The sequence below is a fragment of the Triturus cristatus genome, chromosome 6 (genome assembly GCF_964204655.1).
Source record: "Triturus cristatus chromosome 6, aTriCri1.1, whole genome shotgun sequence".
Lineage (NCBI taxonomy): Eukaryota > Metazoa > Chordata > Amphibia > Caudata > Salamandridae > Triturus > Triturus cristatus.
Window position 1 is genome coordinate 764981295 of NC_140589.1, and position 26608 is coordinate 765007902.

The following is a 26608-nucleotide window of genomic DNA, read 5'->3' on the forward strand; positions in this document are numbered from 1 at the left end:
CTGCATCCTTGCTCCAACACTCTTTCTACTTTTTATTAGTAGGTGTGTCAAATTCTTAATGGAGTGCATAAACGATTGCCCGTTCCTGGGCAGTGATAAGATCCCGACATTGTTATTTGCTGACGACACCCTTCTGGTGTCAGAAACCTCTAAAGGTTTGGAACTACTGCTAGAAAGACTCAACTTGTCTTGCACCACCAACGGGCTAGCTATACATTCTGTTAAAACAAAATGTATGGCTATTAACCCCCACAAACAATTCAGAGTAACAGTTAGAGTAGGAGGAGTTAATCTGGAGAGAGTCTCAGACTTTGACTACTTGGCATACGCTTGTCCAACTCCAGCTCATGGATCAGCACGTTGTTTACAGTGGGTTACTTCTTAGCCACAGGGCTTCTGCCACGCTGAATTTTGCTAAGAATACATCCTTGCCCTCAATTTCTCCGCTACTGGTAATTTGGAGAGCTCAAGCCATGGCTGCGGCTATCTATGGTTCTGAACAATGGAGCCATAGTAATGTCAGCTGTGTTTTGCTGACAACAGGTTTTTGATAAAAGCAGTTATACTCCCCCACGGCACGCCCCAGGCTTATTTATTAGAGTTGACCTAAATGTTCGCCCAATCGATGCCATAGCGAGACTAAAACCAATCTTATACTGGCTGAGATTATGGTTGGTTCCCGAGCTGGAATGCTTCAGTAATCAACTGAAGGACATCCTTATAATCCCCAGGTGTGTCAATTACCCTGCAGTAGCTAAGCTATTTCAAGTAATCATTTCTGCATTGGGGGCCTCTAATCTCTGGCAATATCCAGAGGACACCTATGCTTCCTCTGTAAAGGGTATCAAGGTGCTTTCTGGACTAACGAATGGAGGAAGGTACTGGAAACCACTAGCAGTGGTAGTCGAGCTGACTTTTTATTGTATCACAAAAGTGAGCCAAGGTTTGAAACTTTCTTGTACAAAATGTAGCCGCCATTTACTAGATCCCTGTATATAATATTTAGGTTGGGTACCTTGCCACTTGCATCCTTCATCTGTAAATGGAGATCCCACTCAGAGGGTAGTGCAGCCTGCTCGGCTTGTGGAGCAGTGCAGGAGACAGAGGCCCAATTACTCTTTGTTGTCCAGCATACACCAGACAGCGAAGACGCTGGATTGTCCCCTTGTGCAGACACCTTGAAATGCAACTTCACAAGCAAGCTTTGCATATTTGTAGGTCAGACACTGAGTCTTGTGTGGTTTTTTTAATAGCTTAATTCTTAGAAGCAGTCTGGCCTCTTCCTACTAGGATACTCATGCAAACGCTAGTATCTAAACATTGAGTATATAAATTAACTGTAACTACAATAGCTACAATTGCACACTTCTGTCATTTTTCGCAGTTCTGCTCTTAAGATTGTGTTTTAACCCGTGCAACTGAATTTTTTGTATAGACTTTATTCAATTTTAAAAATGTAACACTGTGGCTCCCTCTCTTGGGAATTTTAGCTTTTAGCTTGTGTTCATTCCTTTAATAAACAATGTGTTTCTTATTTTCTGCTGCTTTTATGGTCGGTGACCGAAATAAAGTATTTAAATGACAAACGGCTGGGAATCAAGAAGTTTTCCTTGGTTTCAGTGACAACAAAGCATCCTCCGCCTGTGTTATTTGATTTCACAAGGAGTATCGCCAACAACACGATGACATCTATTTAAATCCAGCAAGATAATCCATGGCAGTCCCACAATCATGTTGTATATCTGCTGGGGGTATTATGGATTGTAAGAAATATTTATTGACCTCTGATGAAGCAATAATTAGAAACATATTCTTGCGAAGTAAATGACAAATTAATTAGTCAAACATTCAGATAGTATTAAAATTTAATGGAGTTAGTCATTATCAATAGTGAGACATTAATTTCAAGTTTATTCAACAAAAGTGGTTGTCTGATGCACAGATCTACAGACATCCAGAGCAACTTTATTATAGTAAGGCACAGCATTAAAGCAGAAACATTGAAATTGAAGAGGAATTAACATTGTGCTCAGTACATAGATGCAACATACAGATTATGCAGTAGCTGTCTGGCCACAAGCTCGAGTCACATTATATAGGTGCACTTTCAATAAAAACAAAATAAATAAATAAAGGCTTAGTGTCCCTATCATTCGGCCTGTTCTGTGTAAGCAACGTTCCTATTATCAGTGTGATGGACACATGGGCAAAAGGTTACCCAATTGAGCAAATGTGTGTGATGGTTGAGGAAGGTGTGATGGTCTTAGTTCTCATTCCTGTTCAAAGGGAAGGCACAGAAACGACAAGCCATCTAACAACTCTGGGCTGTCTAAGCAGAGGTAGGTGGTTCTATCTGCTCAATTCTCATCACCAGATTTCAAGATTTGATGGCACTTTTTGTGCTCCTCTAGTCTCCTAGTACACATCTTCCTTCTAGTTGGGATGCGGTATGGATTGCATTTACTGCATGTCATCTAAGTAATTATTTATTTATTTATGTTTGCTTTGCCTTGTTTTGCTTTGTACGTGTCTCATGCTCAAACTCTCAACAATATGTTTACATGTTTTACTCTTATGCTATTATTGACTGCCTTATGAAGATGTGTTTGAGATTATGGGCCACAGGTATCAACATTAGCAATAGTGATTACCTAAATCCTTTTCCTAATGTATTGAACTTCATGAGTTTCATGTAGCGATTCCTAAGGGGTTGCCAATCGACCTACCTCATGAATATTAATGAGGTAGGTCGCTATTTGCGACCCATTAGGAATTGCTAAAATCACTGGGATGGTGGCCTGTTGGGGTCAACAGACTACCATGTCCGTGATTGCTTTTAAATAAATTTTTTTCAACTGTGTTTAAAAAAAAATTACACGTTTTCTTTTCATTTTTTCAAGAGCAGGCAGTGGTCCGTGGGACCACTGCTTGCTCTGAAAAAATGTTTGATCTATCATTCACAAAGGGGAAGATCCCTTCCCATTTGCGAAGGGTTACCACCAATTTGCAGTTGGTGGTAAAATGCAAAAGTTTTGTGACCGTATTTTGGTTGTAAAATTTTCTTACATACTGCTGCGATTTGGTATTGGGATGGGACACCCTTCCTAACACTGAATCGCACACCCTAATGGAAAAATAGGGTTTGGTACATAGGAAAAGCCTTTTTTCTGGTCGCAAGTTGCCCGATTATGCGAATTGGGCCATTTGCGAAGGTACATACATGTGGCCCTATATGAAGACACATCTGGGACATTCAGAAATAGTCACAAAACCAATCTACGAACTCTGATTACACAAATGCAAAAAATGCAAGCATCGTTTTTCAGATCAAATGATGGTTTCTGGTAACTTGTTCCTGCCCAGATTAGGAGGTACTCGTTTTCACTATGCAGCGCGAGCTGATCTGTTGCACCACATGTGAAATGTTGGCTGGGTCGAAAGAAGGAACAAGTCAACGCAGAATTCACACTGTCGTCAGTCCTGACACTCGCATGGATCTCTAACGACCTGCAAATGCCTGCAGTGTTGGTCTGGGACCAACATGAACTTGGCAACAGTTACAAAGAAATGGACATTTTCCATCAGTGCTAAGCATCATGTGTCAGGGTTTTTTCGGGATCACCCCTCATTACAGAAAAGGAATAATATTGCAGAAGTCAAGAACAAGGTCATAATTTAATTTGAAGAGGTGCAAGTGGTTGGGGATATTTGCAAGAATTTCAGACAGTTGTACAATGGATTAATTGCTCCTTTCCAAACGAGCTCGCATTGAAGCAAGTCACTTGAAAAGTGCTACAATTAGAATCTAATTAGTAACAGTAGCCTGGCAGTGGCTACATGCCACAGAAACAAGCATGTCCTTGTCCAGGACTGGTGACAGATTACTGGAGGCTAACCAGGAAATGGAGCGGCTGGAGGCAAAAATTGACAACAGCAGAGTGACTCAGAGACTATATAATGAAAAGACTGTGAGCAATTTACGTTTGGAGTAAATACAAATTTCTCTTTGGTATCTTGTTTACTCCATATAGGAAAAAGGCTGGTGTGGCGGGGCCGCTTTCTCATATAAAGTGACTGAAGTAGAAGTTCTATAGTGGACACCTAAAGTTGGTGTGGCCAGGTGGCTCTCTACCATCATGGGCTCTTACAGACCATGAAATGCATGCCTGATTGCCAGGGTGTTTGTGGCCTTGAGGCTTGTGTGTGTCCAGTGGTGCGCATGACAGTCTGCAGTGTATCATTGCGTCATTGGTGAAAGAAAATTGTTGGATGGTGTCCAGTGATGTACGTTATGGTCTGTGGTGTTTTAAGGACCACATCATTATTAAATATTGTTGGATGATGTCTAGTATGTTGCACGATGGCCCTTATTGTGTCCTGAAGAGTGCTGTTGATAAATGCTCTTGGTTGACGTTGGGTGTTGTACATGATAGTCTGCAGTGTGTCATGGATCGTGTCATGTTTAAATGGTGTTTGATGATGTTCAGCGTTGTGCATTATTGATTGTGGTGCATCATGGGCTGTATCATTTCCATGTGTTTGGATGGTGTTCAGGGTTGTGCATAATGGGTTGTCGTGCGACATGGATTGATTGACTGTTATCTTTCTAAAATTCATTTAGCAATAGAGTTCTTTGGAATAAAGTGCTACCTTAGCATGAAGGGTCATGTACGACATCAATGAAGATACCTTTTAAAGCTTTCTCTATGCGTGCAACATATTTACCAGTCAGGGTCATCAGCTTAAGTGCTCCTCAGAGGGGAGTCTGTTGTTTTCAACTCATAATAAATCTGAACCTTCCTTCTCCAAATGGATCTCAAATCCTGCTTAGGAGCAAATTTCTGCAAATCGGTAAATTGCATCTGATCAAAATCGTGAGTGCTCCGGGTATCTCCGAAGATGTTGCTTAGAAGAACGTGTCATATTTACAAATGGATTATTTAAACTTGCTTACATTTCATGGTGGCATTCCCTACTTCATATATTTTGACTTTTGGTTAACTGAATTTGTGTTGGTAATCATTCCGCCATGTATGTTACGTTGGGTTGCTCTATCTCGTTAAGTTTGATCTTTTAGTCATTATTATTCAACTCGTAGTCAGCACTGGGTGACAGACTGGTCACACCTATGGACAAGGGCACGGTCATACGATGGTCATCAGGACACAGACCTGAGGATGCCCTTTTTGCCTTCCAAGATGTCAGGTGTGACTATCTTATCGTACCCAGATTTTATTTCTATGTACTCTGCTACTTATACACTTGCAGTTATATTTGGAAACATGAGAGAAGTCCCAGAAAGCTCTGATATGACAAGGGCCAACTTGTGACTTTTCTTATATTATCCAGAGCGCACTTACTGCAGATCAAGTGGTGTACTCTATTTTACATCATCATGTGCCACCCAGTATGCCACTCTGCCCTCCGCTGCCTATCACTCTGTACCACTGTATAGCACACATCACTGTGACTCTGAACTGTACATCAACTACTGCCCCCCTGATGCACAATACCAAGGTCTCGCCTCGCACCCAGCACCCAAGGTTCTCATGAGAAACATCACTGAGAGCCAATGTGAGGCACATCATCCAGTGCTCTGCTGAGGTGCTCCTCCAAGGTGTACTGCTAGGTGTTCTGCTCTAGCACGTCATCCAGTGCTCTGCTGAGGTACTCCTACGAGGCATACTGCTAGGTGCTCCGCTCAGGCACATTATCCAATGCTCTGCTGAGGTGCTCCTCCAAGGTGTACTGCTAAGTGCTCTCTTCAGGCACATCATCCAGTGCTTGGTTGAAGTGCTCCTCCGAGGCGTACTGCTAGGTGTTCCATTCTGGCACATCATCCAGTGCTCTGCTGAGGTGCTCCTCCAAGGTGTACTGCTAGGTGTTCCGCTCTGGCACATTATCCAGTGTTTTCTGCTGAGGTGCTCCTCCGAGGCGTACTGCTAGGTGCTTTGCTCAGGCACATGATCCAGTGCTTTGTTGCAGTGCTCCTCCGAGGCGTACTGCTAGGTGTTCCGTTCTGGTACATCATCCAGTGCTCTGCTGAGGTGCTCCTCCAAGGTGTACTGCTAGGTGTTCCGCTCTGGCACATCATCCAGTGTTTTCTGCTGAGGTGCCCCTCCGAGGCGTACTGCTAGGTGCTCTGCTCAGGCACACCATCCAGTGCTTGTCTGTGTGGCATCAGCCTATGTCCTCCTGGCTTCCCTTGTGCATATGACCCTGTATCCTCCTGAGGCATGTCACATTGTGCCACCTGCCGCATATCCTTCTGTGTTAGAGCGAGGACGGAAATTATAGTGTGCCTTCTGCTTCACAGGGTTATATATGACTGGTTATCTCTTCACATTGATTTCTAAAAACTTATTGGACTTTGTGTTTAATTGCCTGTATGCCTGATGGCCTCTGTTAAAAAAGGTGTCTGTGGGAGTGTTGGTCTGTGTGTATGCGCCCATTTGTTGTGTTTTTGGGCCAGATGTACGTTGGTAATCGTCTGTGATTACCAAGTAGCAATTTGTTTTTAATTCTAATGCACACCAATGTACACATTTTGCGAATCCCAGTGGGTTGCAAATAGACCTATCTCGTTAATATTCATGAGGCAGTTCTCAGTTTGCGACCCATTGGAATAGCAAAAATCACAGGGATGGTGGCCTGCTTGTGTCAGCAGACCACCATGTCTGTGATTGCTTTTCAGTAAAGCAATGATTTTTTTTGTAATGCAGCTCCTTTTCCTTAAAGGAAAGTGGGATGCGTTTCAAAATGAAAATCAAAAGTTTTTCTTTTCATTTTTTAAGAGTAGGCAGTGGTCTGTGGGAGCACTGCCTGCTTTTAGAAAATGTTGTCGCAAAACATTCACACATACCACTGCGATTCAGTATTAGGAAGGGACAGCCTAAACACACCCCTTCCTAATATTGAATCACAAAGCTAATTTGCAATTCAATAATAAGTTACTGAATCGCAAATTAGGCCTTTTTATATTGCAAAATGCCTTTTTTCGGTGTCTGTTTGAGAACGAAAAAAATGGTTGTACATCTAGCCCCTTGTGTGTTAGTGTTAGTGAAATGTTGTCAACAATAACAATCAAACCTGATCAAAACGGGCACTAAATTCTGTCAACTTTCTAAGTGGAAGTGGGAATTCAATTTTAACCTCACAGGGTCTATTTTTGTTGTTAGTGGAATACACATTTATTTTTCCCTGGTTTTCTGGACACCAATGTATATATTTTTTCAAGCGAGATAGCGACCGATGATGAAAAAAGTGGGCACAACTGGTGAGAACCAACCAGTAAGCTCCTGTGGTGTTGCGCACGTGAGGTGCTATCTCGTTTTTTCACAAATTTCATTCACAAATTTGTGTTTTACACACGCCTGTTGAAGTGGAGGGTATTTGTGTATAACACAGTGACTATTAATTCGAAGATCGTTTTTTTGTAATAAATAAAAAGACAGGGCCAGTATGAGTAGGGACAATACCTATGAAATATGAAGGGTTGTTGTTGGGGTACAAAATTAATTCCCACTCCCACCAAATTGACAGAATTTAGTGCCCGTTTTGATCATGTTTGATCATGGTTGATTGTTATTGTTGCTTGCTTTGAGTGGAGACCGACCTGATCCTTTTTCCCTCTATATCTCCTCTTTTGTGTGAGAATAGTGAAATGTTCTACCTGTGGGAAGTGTTTTTTTTCCACTAAATAATTGTCATAGAGGGTTGAGTCGTTTTGTTTCAGAGGAGGTAGTCTCATACACCCTTATTTATAACCTGCCTCAAATTTACTTCTGCTATCACTCCTGAAGCAGGGTCTCTCATTCGAATGTTAGCCCATTCGGGAAAGGCAAGCAGCCAATGCAGTCCTTGTCCAAAACCTTTTCACTGTCCAATGCCTACACTTTGTATTTTCTGCCTTGGTCTTCGGTGGACTGGTAATTGGCAGTGTTTCTTCTCTGTCTATTTTGCGTCTAATGGTCTTCACATTCAAGAGGAGCTATGCAGCTAGTAAAATACTGATGAACCCTTTTGCGCTAATGCTACGACAGCATTAATAAGCTTAGCAGAGACATTGATAGTTGTAGGTATGAAGCACATAGAAGGGTCACTTTTACGCTCAGTAAGTAGAGAGATACCGGACTTTTCCAAGTGTGAAGTAACGATGTTGCAAAGCTACAAGTAAGGACCACAGATGCATGCAGCTACCCATATCTTTGCAAAAGACATCTACAACGCCTCTGTACAAGTTCAAAACTGCCCTGAATTCTAAATGTGAGCCTTTTTTAGTTCAGATATGCAAATAGGGTGCACTTTTGCACTTTTATATTGTTGCGTGGGCCTATTTCCTGTATCAATATGACCCTGGCTAAGCATTCTGTCCTTTTTTCAAGAGAAAGTAGATGTATGTGACAAAGGAGCAGAGATAGGACATTATGGATCAATTGAGGGACCACCTGGCTATCCTATTCCTTCCACTTTAGCAAAAGTGCTGTCACATCTTTTTAAGCTATAAAATAACTCCAACATTATCCTAAGGGGAATAATTTATGTGGTCTGAGTGGGTGAACTCACAGATTTACTAGATCCAGTCCTTGAGGCAGAGGTACTAGACCAAAATGCCAATTACGATCCGGTAAAAAATGTCCCCGTACGACTCGTATCCGGTCTTTTTACCGTACGAATCGTACAAGTGCCGTACAAACTGCCAATTACGATTCGCATGGTAAAAAGTCCATACGAACCGCATTGGGAATCATTCCCCACACGTCCTCGGGTCGGAAAATGTGTCCGACACGTCCTCGGACGATTCACCGTACAAACGTGAAAAGTGAAGTCCGACCGAGGAATCACGATCCTACCCGTGCGTCCGATCTCACAACCGTATGGTAAAAACACCGTCCGCACCGAACTCCCATTGCAACCATGGAGACATGTGCCCGCATACGCGCCCAACACTCCCCCCAGCACCCATACGTTCGAGTCGTACTCCCCGTGAATGTACACCCCTCCCTGAATGTACACCCGTGTACGTGTCGAACCCCCACCCGTGTACCCACACCCCTGTACGTTCGAGTCGTACCCCCACCCATGTACGCGTCCTACCCCCGTGTACCCACACCCCTGTACGTTCGAGTCGTACCCCCACCCCTGTACGTGTCCTACCCCCGTGTACCCACACCCCTGTACGTTCGAGTCGTACCCCCACCCCTGTACGTGTCCTACCCCCGTGTACCCACACCCCTGTACGTTCGAGTCGTACCCCCACCCCTGTACGTGTCCTACCCCCGTGTACCCACACCCCTGTACGTTCGAGTCGTACCCCCACCCCTGTACGCGTCCTACCCCTGTGTACCCACACCCCTGTACGTTCGAGTCGTACCCCCACCCCTGTACGTGTCCTACCCCCATGTACCCACACCCCTGTACGTTCGAGTCGTACCCCCACCCCTGTACGTGTCCTACCCCCGTGTACCCACACCCCTGTACGTTTGAGTCGTACTCCCACCCCTGTACGTGTCCTACCCCCGTGTACCCACACCCCTGTACGTTCGAGTCGTACCCCCACCCCTGTACGTGTCCTACCCCCGTGTACCCACACCCCTGTACGTTCGAGTCGTACCCCCACCCCTGTACGTGTCCTACCCCATGTACCCACACCCCTGTACGTTCGAGTCATACCCCCACCCCTGTACGTGTCCTACCCCGTGTACCCACACCCCTGTACGTTCGAGTCGTACCCCCACCCCTGTACATGTCCTACCCCCGTGTACCCACACCCCTGTACGTTCGAGTCGTACCCCCACCCCTGTACGTGTCCTACCCCCGTGTACCCACACCCCTGTACGTTCGAGTCGTACCCCCACCCCTGTACGTGTCCTACCCCCGTGTACCCACACCCCTGTACGTTCGAGTCGTACCCCCACCCCTGTACGTGTCCTACCCCCGTGTACCCACACCCCTGTATGTTCGAGTCGTACCCCCACCCCTGTACGTGTCCTACCCCCTGTACCCACACCCCTGTACGTTCGAGTTGTACCCCCACCCCTGTACGTGTCCTACCCCCGTGTACCCACACCCCTGTACGTTCGAGTCGTACCCCCACCCCTGTACGTGTCCTACCCCCGTGAACCCACACCCCTGTACGCTCGAGTCGTACCCCCACACCTGTACGTGTCCTACCCCCGTGTACCCACACCCCTGTACGTTCGAGTCGTACCCCCACCCCTGTACGTGTCCTACCCCCGTGTACCCACACCCCTGTACGTTCGAGTCGTACCCCCACCCCTGTACGTGTCCTACCCCCGTGTACCCACACCCCTGTACGTTCGAGTCGTACCCCCACCCCTGTACGTGTCCTACCCCCGTGTACCCACACCCCTGTACGTTTGAGTCGTACCCCCACCCCTGTACGTGTCCTACCCCCGTGTACCCACACCCCTGTACGTTCGAGTCGTACCCCCACCCCTGTACGTGTCCTACCCCCGTGTACCCACACCCCTGTACGTTCGAGTCGTACCCCCACCCCTGTACGTGTCCTACCCCCGTGTACCCACACTCCTGTACGTTTGAGTCGTACCCCCACCCCTGTACGTGTCCTACCCCCGTGTACCCACACCCAAGTACGTTCGAGTCGTACCCCCACCCCTGTACGTGTCGTACCCCCCTGTATGTACACCCCTGTACGTCAGAGTCGCACCCCCACCACAACCTCCTAAGTACGGAGCGCACCCCATGGCCCAACATCACGACCGCATGTACGAGTCGTACCAAGCCACACACAAGGACAGCACCGTACAACCAAATGGCCCATGTACACACCGTACACACGCTAAAAACGCACGTACACAACCAGGACAAAACAAAACAACACAAGAATACACCATTCGAATGGCACACAGCCACTAAACATGTCCAACAACCACTAAAATAACACATTCACTGACCTGCAACTGCCAAAAACAAACAGAGGCCCAATACACCACCACTCCTTATAACACACCCACCCAAAATTCAAACACAGCCACACCCACCAATGGACCAATAAAAAGGGCCCACACACACAAACCATGAGCCTTTGCAACAGACTCACTGCTGCCAGACACCACAGACCTACAGCACCATACTACAAGCTTCACCACACCTTACACTTGCACACCTTCACACAACCACCTTCACAAACACCCCCTCATCACATTCACACACACACACACACCTGCACAACCACACCCACAACCATCCACACCCCCCCCACCATCCACACCCCTCACCATGCCCACTACCAAGAATCCAAAGTTCAGTGACCGAGAGTTGGAGGTCCTTGTCGATGAAATCCTCAGAGTCGAGCCACAGCTCTTTGGAACATTGGTCAGACATCCCAGCATGTCAGCGAAAACAGCCTTGTGGCAGACCATCATCGATGCTGTGAATGCTGTTGTGTCCACCAGAAGGACCAGGCAGGAATGCCAAGCCAGGTGGTACGATCTGCGGAGGAGGGTCCGAGCCAAGATGCTGGAGGAACACAACCAGGCCAACGCCACTGGAGGAGGGCCCTCCCGCAGACCCGTACACTACCAGCCCTGGGAGGAGAGGGTGATGGCCATACAGCCAGTGGAGGCAGTCGAAGGATTAGGAGGACTCCGAGACCCGGGTGAGTACACAAACAACGCACCTCACATGGGGGGAACGTCATCCACAACCAAAATCACTAACAGGCACGCAACCACCCCATCCTATCGCATTACTCAACCACACTCCATGAACACGCACATGCCACTGCCGCCACCATGCCCCATGCACCCAGCTGGACAATGTCAAGTCACAGGCCACAGAAGACACCAACACATGACACGGTAACCCGGATGGCGGGAGGGTGGGTCCCAAAAATCACATAGTGCAACTCAGAAGCAGACAACAATGCCCTCTGCCCATATGGCCCAGATCACAGCCAGACAAACAGTGTGTCCCCACACAGGAAAGACTCGCCAGCAAATGGCGGACGCCTTGCATCAACACATGGGGGTGAAGGCACTGTTTTGCACATAACAGCAGCTAATGAACAGCCAACACTGTGAAAGAGTGGCAGCACACACAACCACAGTAGCAGCGCACACACAGACACTACACCCAATGGGTGCCTGGAGATCAGAAACAAACTCACATCAACAAGCCAAGGGCCATTCAAAGGACTGGAAAAAGTGTGTGTCTAGGAATCTGGGCTGAGGTGACAGAGGGTGACACACAGAGGGAGGGAGAGGGGGACAGAGAGGGAGGGAGAGGGGGACAGAGAGGGAGGGAGACACAGGGAGACGGACAGAGGGAGGAGGCTGCCACACAGAGGGAGGGAGAGGGGGACAGAGAGGGAGGGAGACACAGGGACACGGACAGAGGGAGGAGGCTGACACACAGAGGGAGAGAGAGGGGGACAGAGAGGGAGGGAGACACAGGGAGACGGACAGAGGGAGGAGGCTGACACACAGAGGGAGGGAGAGGGGGACAGAGAGGGAGGGAGACACAGGGACACGGACAGAGGGAGGAGGCTGACACACAGAGGGAGGGAGAGGGGGACAGAGAGGGAGGGAGACACAGGGAGACGGACAGAGGGAGGAGGCTGACACACAGAGGGAGGGAGAGGGGGACAGAGAGGGAGGGAGAGAGACACAGGGACACGGACAGAGGGAGGAGGCTGACACACGGAGGGAGGGAGAGGGGGACAGAGAGGGAGGGAGACACAGGGAGAGCAAATCAGCCGTGTGGTGTGTGGGAATGTCTGCTCGTCAGCAGGTAGACTGCGTGCATGTAGCCAAGGGTGGCCAGTGCCAGAACCCCCCCTCTTCCCCATGGCAAAACACAGGGCCATGTCACAACCTGTTCACGAGCACAACGACAGCTACCTGCATTATATAAGTGTGTGGATCCACTCCATGTGCACATGTACAGTGCTACACGGAAGGCGCCAATGCATGGCTCGCCACACCTGCCCACTCCACTGCTGACTGCAGTCACACTTGACGCAGCAAGTAAGACTGTGCCACACATAGTTAAAGGGGCCAAAGTGGTGCCCAAGGGACACACCCATGCACAAGTGCACTGTGAGTGGAATGCAAGACAGATCCTAATTCCAAGAGGAAAAGTGCCAACTTTGAAACTGATGAAACATGGATGTTGCATGGCCCAAAATTAACATTGTCTCTCTCACACACAGGTCAACGTCGTGGTTCACCCCCTAACACTGGGGGGGAAGACTCACAGGACCCGGATCTGCGGGAGCCCGATCCCACCGGCAGCGACGACTCTCACCACTCTGTGGACGACCCCGACCGACCTGGCCCCTCTGGTGTCCAACCACCTGCAGCACCTGCGTCAGGTACAACTGTGCCAACCACCACCCCCACTCCTGCCACATCCCAGGAGACACCCAGGATCCCTGCCCCACCACCACAATGCAGCCAGGCTGGCCAGGAGGGACACGGTGTCCCGGGCACCCAGGAGGAGGCAGGCGACAACCCCAATGCCACCCCTCAGGGGTCCCGGAGACCCGATGTACCCACAAGGGCAGGCCAGGTGCAAGTGGGCAGGGGTGGTGGGAGTGGAGGACGGCGGAGGCGCGAGCCTGACCAGTTGGCTGGGGAACCGGTATATTCCCATGTCCGTAACATCCTGGACACATACCGGCAGGACACCACGGGCATGGGACAGGTTGTGTCCACCCTCAATGAGATCAAGGGGACCCTCGATGAGATAAAGACCCAGCAGGCCCAGCAACATGCCGAGCAACATGCCTGTCTACTGCAACACCAACGGAGGATGGAGGACAGACAGGCTGAGCAAGTGACGGTGTTCCAGGGGATTCACGATACACTCCGTCGGATGGCCGACAACATGGGCAACCCTCCCTGTGCCAGACGGCGTAGAACATCACCACCCACAGGGAGGGATCAGGAGGAGGAGGAGACATCCGACGGAGCATCCCAAACATCGTCACGGCCTGCTTCTGAGGGTCCCCGCAGGAGGCCGGGTCGTCCACGGAAAGGACCGTGAGGGTCGGCGCTACATCACCATCTCCCAGGACACCTGGCCTGGCACCTGGCCCACTGGAGCAACAGCATCACAGCATCAAGAGACATTCTCTGCCACATGGCCCTGCTGGTCACTGTCTGACCAATGTTGACAAAGACTGTGGCATGGACTATGAGGATTTCCAATGGCAAGGACACCAACTCCCCTACTGAACTTTGGATTCCAAACTCCCGGAAAGCCCCTCACTTCATAAACCCCCCCCCCCAAAATAAAAAATCACACCATGAAGAGAAGATGCCTGCTGGTTGCATTATTACCTTACATGTGTGTTGTAAAGTCTAAACATGCCTGAGTTCTCTTTTGACTTCAACCATCCACACCCTGGGGCCTGAGTCTGGCACAGGACACACGGGTCACAGTGTATTAGGCAAGACAGACATGGAGCACCATACACACCCGTGATGGGCCCAACCAGCTGAGGGGGTGGCCGCACAACCGTGCTGACAGACACATTGAGTACAGCAACAGTCATGCACAGAGGTCAGGGATCATGTGGAGTGTCCTGGGGGGCACCCAGGTATGTGTAGACAGGTGGCAGAACCATGTCCTGCAAGCTTGAGTCCGGTGGATGCAGAGAATGGGGGTCTGGCCAACGTTGGATGCATGGGGATGGCACATGTCACAATACCCACACAGTCATGGACATCATGCCCAATACACAGTCTCAGCCCACACACACAGCTTGCATCTTGCTACTCGACACATCGACACATAGCCACTATCCGGGAAAACCATGCCAGACATGCTGGATGCACCGTGGCAACACACAGCATTGACTGAGAAGAGGCACCTTGGAGGCATAGGGACACCTTTATTAGTCATGTTTTCGGGATTGCAGAGGCAACTTGAAGTACACATGAACACTTCTTGTGGAGTAACATGTGGACCAACACTGGCACCCCCCTTCTGCAGCACAAATGCGTGTTAGCCATGGAACTGGCACACAATTGTCGGCTAACAGCTAAACACCCACAGCTGCTCACGGAGAGACTGCCATACACCATTGATCCGCTGATGTAGAAGTCCCACACCATGTCAAGCCAATGCTAACCGTATGTGTCCGAGGGCAGTGTCACACACATTGATGCCATCATCACAATCCACTATCCCATCACTGATGACTGTCAACCAGTCAGACCATCTATTCAGGTGTACACAGCTGCATGTCGTGTCCCATGGTGATGCTACATGGCTGCAGAGGAACCAAACATCGACAGGGGCAGTGTGCATACATCGTGAACAACTGCCACACCCAATACACCCCTGATGCATCCCTTACCCTAAGGAGACTTCCAAACTTGTCCGTGCGTGTAACGCTGAGTCAGCACACCATGACGTGTCCATGAGGAATAGCAGTGCCACAACAATGCAACCAGCAGACGCCATGCGCAAGTACCTGGGCAAGAGAGACACACAAGAAGTCAGCCACAAAAAGCACAGCCACTTGCATGTGAATGAACTCGACACATGTATGGATGACAACATGCCAGGTCACAATTATGACTGGGGAAATACAACCATCACTGGCACCATCACTCCAGTGACACACCCACACACACCTCTGACTCACGTGCCATACATGCAGGTGGAGACACACATCACAACACATGCCACACGTGGAGCAATCTGTGCACACTCAGACACTGGTACTCACCACTAAGCAAAGAAGTCGCGTATGAGCCGAGTCCGGATGTCCTCTTGCGGCTCCACATCCTCCACATCACTAGCCCCATTGCCAAGCCCTTCGTCCTCCACGGGTGGATGGTCCTGATCATCTTGATCCAGGATGAGTGGCACAGCTTTCTCAACTGCCATGTTGTGCAGCATGCAGCAGACCATGAAGATTTTGCAGACCTTCGCAGGGGCATATGGGAGCGCGCCGCCGGTCTTGTGGAGGCACCTAAATCGGCTCTTCAGCAGGCCAAACGTCCTCTCTATCACTCGCCTATTCCGGCCATGGGCTGTGTTGTAGCGGAGCTGGGCCAGCGTGATGGGGTTGCGGAGAGGTGTGAGCAGCCATGGCATGTTGGGATAGCCAGCGTCCCCTACATGGGAAGCACATGGACATCGTTAGAACTGGTGAAGCGGTCGTGCTGGTAGGCTATGCAAAATACAGGACAGACAGACTGTACCCACCAACAACACATGCTCGTTCGTTGCGCAGCTGCATCATCATTTCAGGCATCCTGCTACGCCTCATGATGTAGGCATCGTGTGCTGATCCTGGAAAACGAGCACAGACATGTGAAATCACCATGTTGGACAGACACACCACAAGGGCATTGATGGAGTGGTACTGCTTCCGATTGCGGTACGCTACCTCCCGTGCGTGTGGCGGTACCAAAGCTACATGTATACCATCTATGGACCCAATGATATGGGGCATCCCTCCCAGGGCATAGAATCCATGCTTGACCCCAGTCAACATTTCAGGGGTTGGGAACTTGATGAAGTCATCCAGGTGAATCAACATGGCCTCTAAGAAATAATGCAGCACACGGCAGAACATGCTCTGGGACATGCCACCAACATGAGCTATGGTATTTTGAAAGGTACCCGTGGCTAGAAAATGTAGGGCTGCCATTACCTTCAGCTGGGGTGTCAGTGCCATAGGATACCTGTGCAGCGGTTCCAGGTGTGGTGCCAGTCTCACCGTCAACTCCAGAATCAACCGTCGGGGAAGCGGTAGCACCGGATACGATCATTCTCCCGCATGGTAGCCAAGTCCGGAATTGCTCGGGGAAGAGGCGGCGCTCTTCATGAATTTGGAAGTGACAAGGAAGAGTGAGTGCTCCACAACAACAAATATTTTGTACTGAGCACATGTTAATCTGTCTATACACATATGCTACATACGGAGTCAGGTATGTGCCACATGCCCTGGACACGTATGGCTGGCAGCTGACACTCCTACCAAGACCCAGCTACACACGGAGATTGAGAACCTCCACATGCCATGCCATGGGATTAGCTGTGTCCCAGTGCAAGAGAACAGCCAGACGCAACACAGGAGTGACATACACCCACACATCAGCAGAAGTAGGATGCTGATTGCAGGGACTGGTAGCGGAACACTAGAGACACAGGTCACATGACATTACACTAGGACAGCCCACACACCTTGCCATGAAGGTGCACATGTCATGACTCACCACACATTCATAGAGAGGATGCAGACATGTCCTTGTCACGCTAATCCGTGTCCCATGCATACATACTCAGCTCACATCCGATACCACATGTGGCATGGTGTGCGGAACAGTGTCCAATGTCAATCTACACACATACACATGTTGGTTGCTGCAACAGCTGCAGCTTTTGAAGGTGCTCCAACATCAACCTAATGGGAACCCCCCACACATACATGACATAGTCACATTGTGCACCGTGGGTAGTGACAAGTCAGGTGTGGCAACCCCTGTTCCGGCCATCAGGGGACACTTGCGTGTGTTGGTGTCCGTGCCATGCCAGTGACGCTCATCCCCAGTGTGCAGTACGACATGCACACATGTCAAAGGAGTCAAGGGCATGCCTGGCACACATTGCACCATCACACATTACATCTGTACACATCTCATCATACATCTGGTGCCTTCTCCACTCAGGAGTAATGTTCCACATCACAGCCTGTCACACCTGTGCCCCACACATGTAGTAATGCACAGACAATGCCTTGATGTCCATCCATGGACAAGTATGTCCGCCCTATTCCTTCCTGTGTGCTGCCTGTCACCACTGTGATGTGTGAAAACCGCCGTACTGATGCTGAGAGGGCCTGTGTACGTTCCATTATCACCATGGGAGTGCTGCCGTATGTGTACCCATAGTGATAGTGAGCGTACGCACACGTGTACGGTCCGTATCACTACGTGTACGCATACGCGAGAACACCCATAGTGGTACGGACCGTACACACGCCTGTACGCTCACTATCACTATGGGTGTTTTCGCGTATGCGTACCCATAGTGGTACGGACCGTACACACAGTGGTACGCTCACTATCACTGAGGGTGTTCTCGCGTATGCGTACTCGTAGTGGTACGGACCGTACACACAGTGGTACGCTCACTATGACTATGGGTGTTCTCGCGTATGCATACTCGTAGTGGTACGGACCGTACACACGCCTGTACGCTCACTATCACTATGGGTGTACTCGCGTATGCGTACCCATAGTGGTACGGACCGTACACGCGTGCGTACGCTCACTATCACTACGTGTACGCATACGCGAGGACACCCATAGTGATATGGAGCGTACAGGCGTGTGTACGGTCCGTACCACTATGGGTACGCATACGCGAGAACACCCATAGTGATAGTGAGCGTACCACTGTGTGTACGGTCCGTACCACTACGAGTACGCATACGCGAGAACACCCATAGTGATAGTGAGCGTACCACTGTGTGTACGGTCCGTACCACTATGAGTACGCATACGCGTGGACACCCAGAGTGATAGTGAACGTAGGCACGCGTGTACGGGCCGTTGCTATGCATTTGGGGTGCCCTAGGGCCCCGGAACGCACCGTACCTGTGTGTGAAGCTCCAAATTACATAGGGGACACATGAGGGACAAGTATTAAGGACTACATGCATGCTGGTTGTCATGGAGACCAAGTTCAAATTTTGAATTTGGTCAGGAAGCTGCAAGGCAGAAGTCAGTTGGAATGAATCTACTTTGTTGCAATGTGTTTGTGGGGCTGACATCATGCAGGAGAAAAAAACAGATTGAGAACCCACAGACTGCTAGGTTTGAAGGGATTGGAGGAAACATGGGATGCAAATGTGAGTGACCAATCACTCTGTACTCCTGTGCATGAGATGGGCCAGCAAGGCAGATATAAGGCAGCCGGGTCCCATGAGGGAAACTTGCCTGCACATCTCTGTATTCCACGACCCAGCTGCTGCTACTGATTCCCTGGAACCATGTCAAGGGCTGTGGAGAGGTCACAGCCATTCACCCTGGAGGAGAACATGGCTTTGGTGGATGTGATCCTCCCACAGTACCCCATGCTGTATGGGCGACCAGGTTATCAGGTGAGTGCAGTGTCCACTGGCACAGACTGTGTCCCTTTTTAGTGACTGTGACTTCTGCCATTGTGTCCAGGTGTGACACACATGCTATGTACTGTGGGGGGGGGGTCCCAGGGGGGGGAATGCCTGATGTCTCCCAGCAGTGCCCAGAGACAGGAGGGGTGGGGGCCTAACACTCCCAGCAGTGCCCTGAGACAGGAGGGGTGGGGGCCTAACACTCCCAGCAGTGCCCTGAGACCGGAGGGGTGTGTGCAGAGTCCTCCCAGCAGTGCCCTGAGACAGGAGGGGTGGGGGCCTATCACTCCCAGCAGTGCCCTGAGACAGGAGGGGTGTGGGGTGTGTGCCTATCACTCCCAGCAGTGCCCTGAGACAGGAGGGGTGGGGGCCTATCACTCCCAGCAGTGCCCTGAGACCGGAGGGGTGTGTGCAGAGTCCTCCCAGCAGTGCCCTGAGACCGGAGGGGTGTGTGCAGAGTCCTCCCAGCAGTGCCCTGAGGCCGGAGGGGTGTGTGCAGAGTCCTCCCAGCAGTGCCCTGAGACAGGAGGGGTGGGGGCCTATCACTCCCAGCAGTGCCCTGAGACCGGAGGGGTGTGTACAGAGTCCTCCCAGCAGTGCCCTGAGACCGGAGGGGTGTGTGCAGAGTCCTCCCAGCAGTGCCCTGAGACAGAAGGGGTGTGTGCAGAGTCCTCCCAGCAGTGCCCTGAGACCGGAGGGGTGTGTGCAGAGTCCTCCCAGCAGTGCCCTGAGACAGGAGGGGTGGGGGCCTATCACTCCCAGCAGTGCCCTGAGACTGGAGGGGTGTGTGCAGAGTCCTCCCAGCAGTGCCCTGAGACCGGAGGGGTGTGTGCAGAGTCCTCCCAGCAGTGCCCTGAGACAGGAGGGGTGTGTGCAGAGTCCTCCCAGCAGTGCCCTGAGACCGGAGGGGTGTGTGCAGAGTCCTCCCAGCAGTGCCCTGAGGCAGGAGGGGTGGGGGCCTATCACTCCCAGCAGTGCCCTGAGACAGGAGGGGTGGGGGCCTAGGAGGGGTGGGAGCCTATCACTCCCAGCAGTGCCCTGAGACAGGAGGGGTGGGGGCCTATCACTCCCAGCAGTGCCCTGAGACAGGAGGGGTGTGTGCAGAGTCCTCCCAGCAGTGCCCTGAGACAGGAGGGGTGTGTGCAGAGTCCTCCCAGCAGTGCCCTGAGACCGGAGGGGTGTGTGCAGAGTCCTCCTAGCAGTGCCCTGAGACAGGAGGGGTGGGGGCCTATCACTCCCAGCAGTGCCCTGAGAAAGGAGGGGTGTGTGCCTATCACTCCCAGCAGTGCCCTGAGACAGGAGGGGTGGGGGCCTATCACTCCCAGCAGTGCCCTGAGACAGGAGGGGTGTGTGCAGAGTCCTCCCAGCAGTGCCCTGAGACCGGAGGGGTGTGTGCAGAGTCCTCCCAGCAGTGCCCTGAGACAGGAGGGGTGGGGGCCTATCACTCCCAGCAGTGCCCTGAGACAGGAGGGGTGTGTGCCTATCACTCCCAGCAGTGCCCTGAGACAGGAGGGGTGGGGGCCTATCACTCCCAGCAGTGCCCTGAGACAGGAGGGGTGTGTGCAGAGTCCTCCCAGCAGTGCCCTGAGACCGGAGGGGTGTGTGCAGAGTCCTCCCAGCAGTGCCCTGAGACCGGAGGGGTGTGTGCAGAGTCCTCCCAGCAGTGCCCTGAGACAGGAGGGGTGGGTGTGATGCACAGTCTGAGCCTGGATCATTGATTGTGTAGTTGCCCTCATTCCACCTGTGTCCTTTCAATGGCACGTACTGCCTTTGCCCTTCCCCAGAGGATCATGTCCCTATGACAAAGGTGCAATGCGTTGGATGCATACTATGCCTTGTTGTAAACAGCAAATGTGTTCTAATCTGTGTCCCTGTGATATGTGCCAGGTGTATTGATGTAGTGTCACTTGTCCATCCTCACAGGTAGACGCCTCTGCCAAGGAGAAGATATGGCTGGACGCCGTCAGCGCCGTGAGGAGTGCGGATGGTCGGAAGCGGCGCCTGTCCCAGGTGAGGAAACGCTGGCAGGATATCCGGTGCTGGACGCGGAGGATCGCACGGGTCCTGCTGGGGGACTCACCTGAGAGCCATAAGAACCGCGGGCGCCGCCGTCTCTCCCACATCCAGAAACGTGTGCTGGCGGTGGTCTTTCCTGACTTGGACAGGCGCCTACAGGAGAAGCAGCAGCCGGAAGGGGGTAGGTACATGTGTGTGTTTGTTGTGTTTCACCAGCATTTGTAAGTGCACTGTTCCATGGATACACTTCCATGGTTTATGGTGCTGTGCCCACAGTGTTGCAGGGCTCTCCTGCCTCCCTTCCCCACCTTGAAATGTGTTCCCTGGTCTCTGTGTAGTCACTCCATCACAAAGTTATGTAGCCTGACACCTTCTCCAAGTGTACAATGCCTGCAGCATCATGTGTGGGGATGGTGTGTAGCAGGTTTAGTGACCTTGCCTGTGCCCTGTCCAGTTCTGGACTTGTGGGTTCCCTTTCAGTTGGCACTAATGCTGATTCCAGAAATGGGAGTTAATCTCTCGAGTGCGAGGCCTTCCAGCAGGCATGTCCCATGTGGTGGCCTGTGACATGATGTGCATGATTGTGCGTTACGCATAGTGCAGGGATGTTAGCGTGTGTTGCAGTAATTCCCATTGAGGAGCATGGAGTTGTGTGGCCACTACTGTCCCCAGGGGCATCTTTTCCTAGGTATCATGTGTGTAATCCGAGAATGTCGACAATCTCTGTGTCTACAGCATAGGTTGTGCTCTGTGCCATTGTCCCCTGGCACCATGTATATTGACGTGAGATGTATTACAAGTGTCCACTGTCCAGCCTGACCTGATTTTCCTATTACATACTCACAGTGGCCATTGCCTTTGTGTCTTGTTGCAATCATCTGATGATGCCCATTTGTACATGATAATTTGGACAGCCGCACCTTGGGTAGTTTGTGTGCAATATAGAAGTTTAGCATCCCATGTGTATTTCACCCTGACTAAGAGATGTACGTGCTTCCTGTGTCTCCATAGATTTGTCTCATGTAGGGGGTGGGTGGTGCGGGCATGGCCGACATGTCAAGACCTGATATCTCCTTGCTAGGACTGGCCAGTGTGTGATGTTTGCCTGGACATACACTCAAGGTGCAGTGTGCCAGTCAGGGTGGGCATGTTATCAGTATTACCTATGCTGCATGTGCCTCTAGTTCCTGCCTATGGTCCCTGCTCATCCCTATTTCCTGCCACGCTGTGTGGTGCAGATGCAGTGCTGGATTGTTCCCAGGCCCTTGCTCCTCAGTCAAAATTCCATGTCATCTCATTTGCTATTGTGTCATGCTCTCCATAGTTTTTCCATGGCATGGTGGGTCAAAAAACTGTGTCTTGCATGCCCTACATATGTACCTTGTTTTGTAGATGTAACTCTTCCTTTGTTTCAGGCTATGCACTGTGACCTAAGTAGAAACATGTACACTGTATCCTCGTATAGTATATTCATGATGTGTATGATTATTTATAGATTTCCCCTGACGAAGGCAGGTTCTGCCGAAATGCATTGGGAATGACTATGTAACCGCAAATCGCAATGGAGATATTGCCGTCTATGGACTAAAATTGCCATTTGATTTTCTATGAAGTAATAGAAAACAGTAAAGCTTCACTACAAGAAATCTTTAATTTGTGATGAACTTCTTTCATTCTATAAGTTAAAAACCGCATGTGCGGCCTTCAACCAGTGCCTGGGGGACACACCCCAAACCGTTGGGGGTGCTTCTCAATGTTTACATTTACACTCCACCTCGGAGAGTGATACCCCGTGAGCACGGTGCAACTTTAAAAACCTTGGATAGCTTCAGGTAGTGCGCGTACTACTCTCTTCTTTTGCATAATTCAGTCCGACCTCTAGTACGCAGCACACCACTAAAGCCACTATGCAATTCGATGAAATTTCACACCTTACGGATACAAGAGCAGAAACATTCGCCTTTGGACATGACGAAGCCGCCAGAATCTACGCTCTTATACACAAGGATTCAACAACATACTCCAGTCACAACACCAAAGAACAGAACATCCGTCAACTCCTCTACCTTTCCAAAAAAGAGATCAATCAGCGCCTACACGCAAGCACCATGATCAGGTACCATAAAGCGCAAAGAATTCCCAGGGGCCTTAGAGTACCATTGAAACCCTCGCTCTGCAAGAACCAACAGAAATTTAAAGACAAGTGGTTCGCAATTCTGAACAAATGTTCGCTAGATCTAATCCTTTTGATCATCGAAGAATTGTCATCTATTCTAGAAGAACTCACCAAGGACATTAACGACATCAAAAACGAGCTACAGAAGTCGTTAACACCAGAGGAGCTCACCAGCATACTAGAGAACATCAACACCCAACTAGCTAAACACACAGCGGAAGTGAACGAACGCAAAATTCGTAAATTTCGCAGGGATACAACAGATTATAAGATGGGAGAAGTAAACTCATGGGCTGAAATATACGCAAAACGTCGACAAAACAAACCATACTCAGTCAACACTGACACTTCATCGTCAGACAGCGACCGTACTCAACAACCCAGAAGATTCACACCCAGAGACAGTACATCTGAAATCACGGTTCCAACTGATTTACCTTCAGCATCAACTACTACTTCTACCTCCGTAACTTCTGAAGAAACGATTCCTTCACTTTCTTCTTTTTTAGAAGTAGGCCACACAGACCAAGACGACCCAGGAGGAGCAACAGAAAAAATCAAAGACAAAGAAAAAGAGAAGGATCCACCTCAAACTCGCACAACCTCGGCCAAGAAGGACCGACAGAAACGAGCGAATCAACAGAGAACTTAGTCATCAACATCTCTGATCACCACTTTAGTGACATCCAACTCAGAATTTTACAAAAAGGCACGTCCTTTGTGCCAACTTCTGGCAGCAACACGCTTGAACTAGACATTAGTTTTTTCAAATTAATGAGAAAGCTCAGACTGCGCCATTTTTTTGACAACGTCTTAAAAACCATTAAGGAACAAGAACAAGATCCCCTCATGGGTTTACAAGTTAAAAGCACCTACATGGCACCTACAAGCCACAAGAGTCTCGACCTGTTTGAATCTGTAGTGAAAAAAGACATAGCGAAACTCAATTCTAAAAAGGCACCCAAGTTCCAGAATCTCACCAACAAAGAATTGGGTATCATCAAAGCCATTGCACGGAATCCCGACATCATTTGTACCAAGGCTGACAAAGGAGGAGCTCTTGTTATCCTCAACACTCACTACTACAATTCCCAAATAATGATTCATCTACAGGACACGAACACTTACATGAAACTGGCATTCAACCCTACAACATCATATATGGGAATTCTACAACTTTTGATTCAAAAAGCCCTCGAAATGGGTACTATCAATGAGAAGGTCAAGAAATACCTCATACAACCAAACCCAAAAAGTCCCACCATATTCTTGGTACCTAAAATTCACAAACACCCAACCAAACCACCATGTCGACCAATTGTTACCACACGAGGAAGCCTACATGAACCAGTGGGCAAATATCTCGACCGTCACTTGCAACCCAGTGTTTACAACATGAGATCTTTCATTAAGGATACAACCGACTTTCTAACCAAACTACATGAAGTAACAATCACCGAAGAAGAAAACATTATCCTATGCACAGTGGACGTCAATTTTCTATACACATCCATCCCTCATTCATCTGGTTTGGAAGCCATTGAACACGCACTATTACAATCCAACTACTCACAAGACCTACAAGTTTTTCTAATGGAACTGATGCAATTCACTCTCCTACACAGCTACTTCCAACATAACAACGAGTGGTTTCAGCAACTAACGGGCACTTCCATGGGAAATTGTGCAGCCCCGGCGTATGCCAATATCTTTATGAATCGGTTCGAAGAAGACAACATTCTTTGCATCAAAACATGGATGGACCACCTAAAGCTCTACCTGAGATTCATAGATGATATCTTTATTGTATGGAACGGCTCCATCGACGTCCTTGAAAATCAACTGGAACAACTCAACCTAATTGACCAACGCATACAGTTTACTTTCAACATCAATCCTCATTCCATCACTTTTCTGGATGTTAACATCACTCGATCTTCCACCGGTTTTGAAACAGATCTGTATAGGAAAATCACAGACAGAAACAACACTCTTCACTACCACAGCTTTCACCCTTTACCCCTCAAACAACACCTTCCGTATTCACAAATGCTTAGGATCAAAAGAATTGTTTCTAACCCCATCAGATCCAATACACAAATGGATACCTTAATGAACAGATTCAGATCTCGTGGATACCCCGATCATGTATTGCATGAAGCACTGAAACGATCATCAACCAAGACCCGTAATGAACTTCTGAAGCCTCAAACTAAAAACTCCAAAAACCAAATCACTGTAGTGTCTAAGTATTCTACCATGAGTACTTCATACAAACGGATTATTCGCAAACATTGGCAACTTCTCACATTGGAACAGGACTTCAACCACATATTCGACGAAACACCGATCTTTGCTTTCACCAGGAACAAGAACATTGGGGAAATTCTGCAACAAACGCAACCAACCGTCTAGCAAACATTCAAAGGCACAATCCCATGCCTAAACTGTAACAACTGCCACAATATCATCAAAGGTCCATATATAACACACCCCTTGAAAGGGCATAAAATTAAAGTCAGAACAACAGCCACTTGTGACACTTCCAACGTCATATATATGCTCAAATGCCCTTGTGGCATTGTTTATGTTGGACAAACTGAACGAAAAATCAATGTCAGATTAAATGAACACAAGTCAAACATCAGAACCAAACAATTGAAGTCATCAGTCGCCCAACATTTCACAGAAGCAATGCACACTGTTAGCCAATTGAGATTTTGCATTTTGGAAACCATCGAGAAAAAAGAAGGAAGAGACAATCATACATTTCTATTGCAACGGGAAAACCATTGGATTTATCTGCTGAACTCCATGAAGCCAAAAGGAATGAATGACCGCATAGAATTTACCTGTTACCTATAGTATCAATCGCTGGTCATCAAGAGAAGGACTAACTACTAGTATCGCTTCATCTAAACCTCCATGCTTGTTACATCTTTACACTATCACTCATGTTCTGTTCAGAAGTGCTGTTACTGCTTTCACTTCTTTATCCTCTTTCCTTTCTTTTCTTCTCCTCTTTCTTTTCCTTTGCTTTTCTCATCTATCCCATTACGACTCTTTAGCTCCGCTTACAAGAGGGTAGGGTTACCCAGCCCTTTCGAAATACAACTCAGTTCTAGAAACCCATTTAAATTGTTTTTATGCTTCTTTACGTTTCTTCACTCTGATCATACTAATTCTCATTTTTCACTTTTTATTTACACCGGTTACGTTTGTGTCCCACACTTTCAATCTCCTTAGCATACCTTTGGTCTCTTTTTTTCGTATAGCCACTCACTATTTCCGCA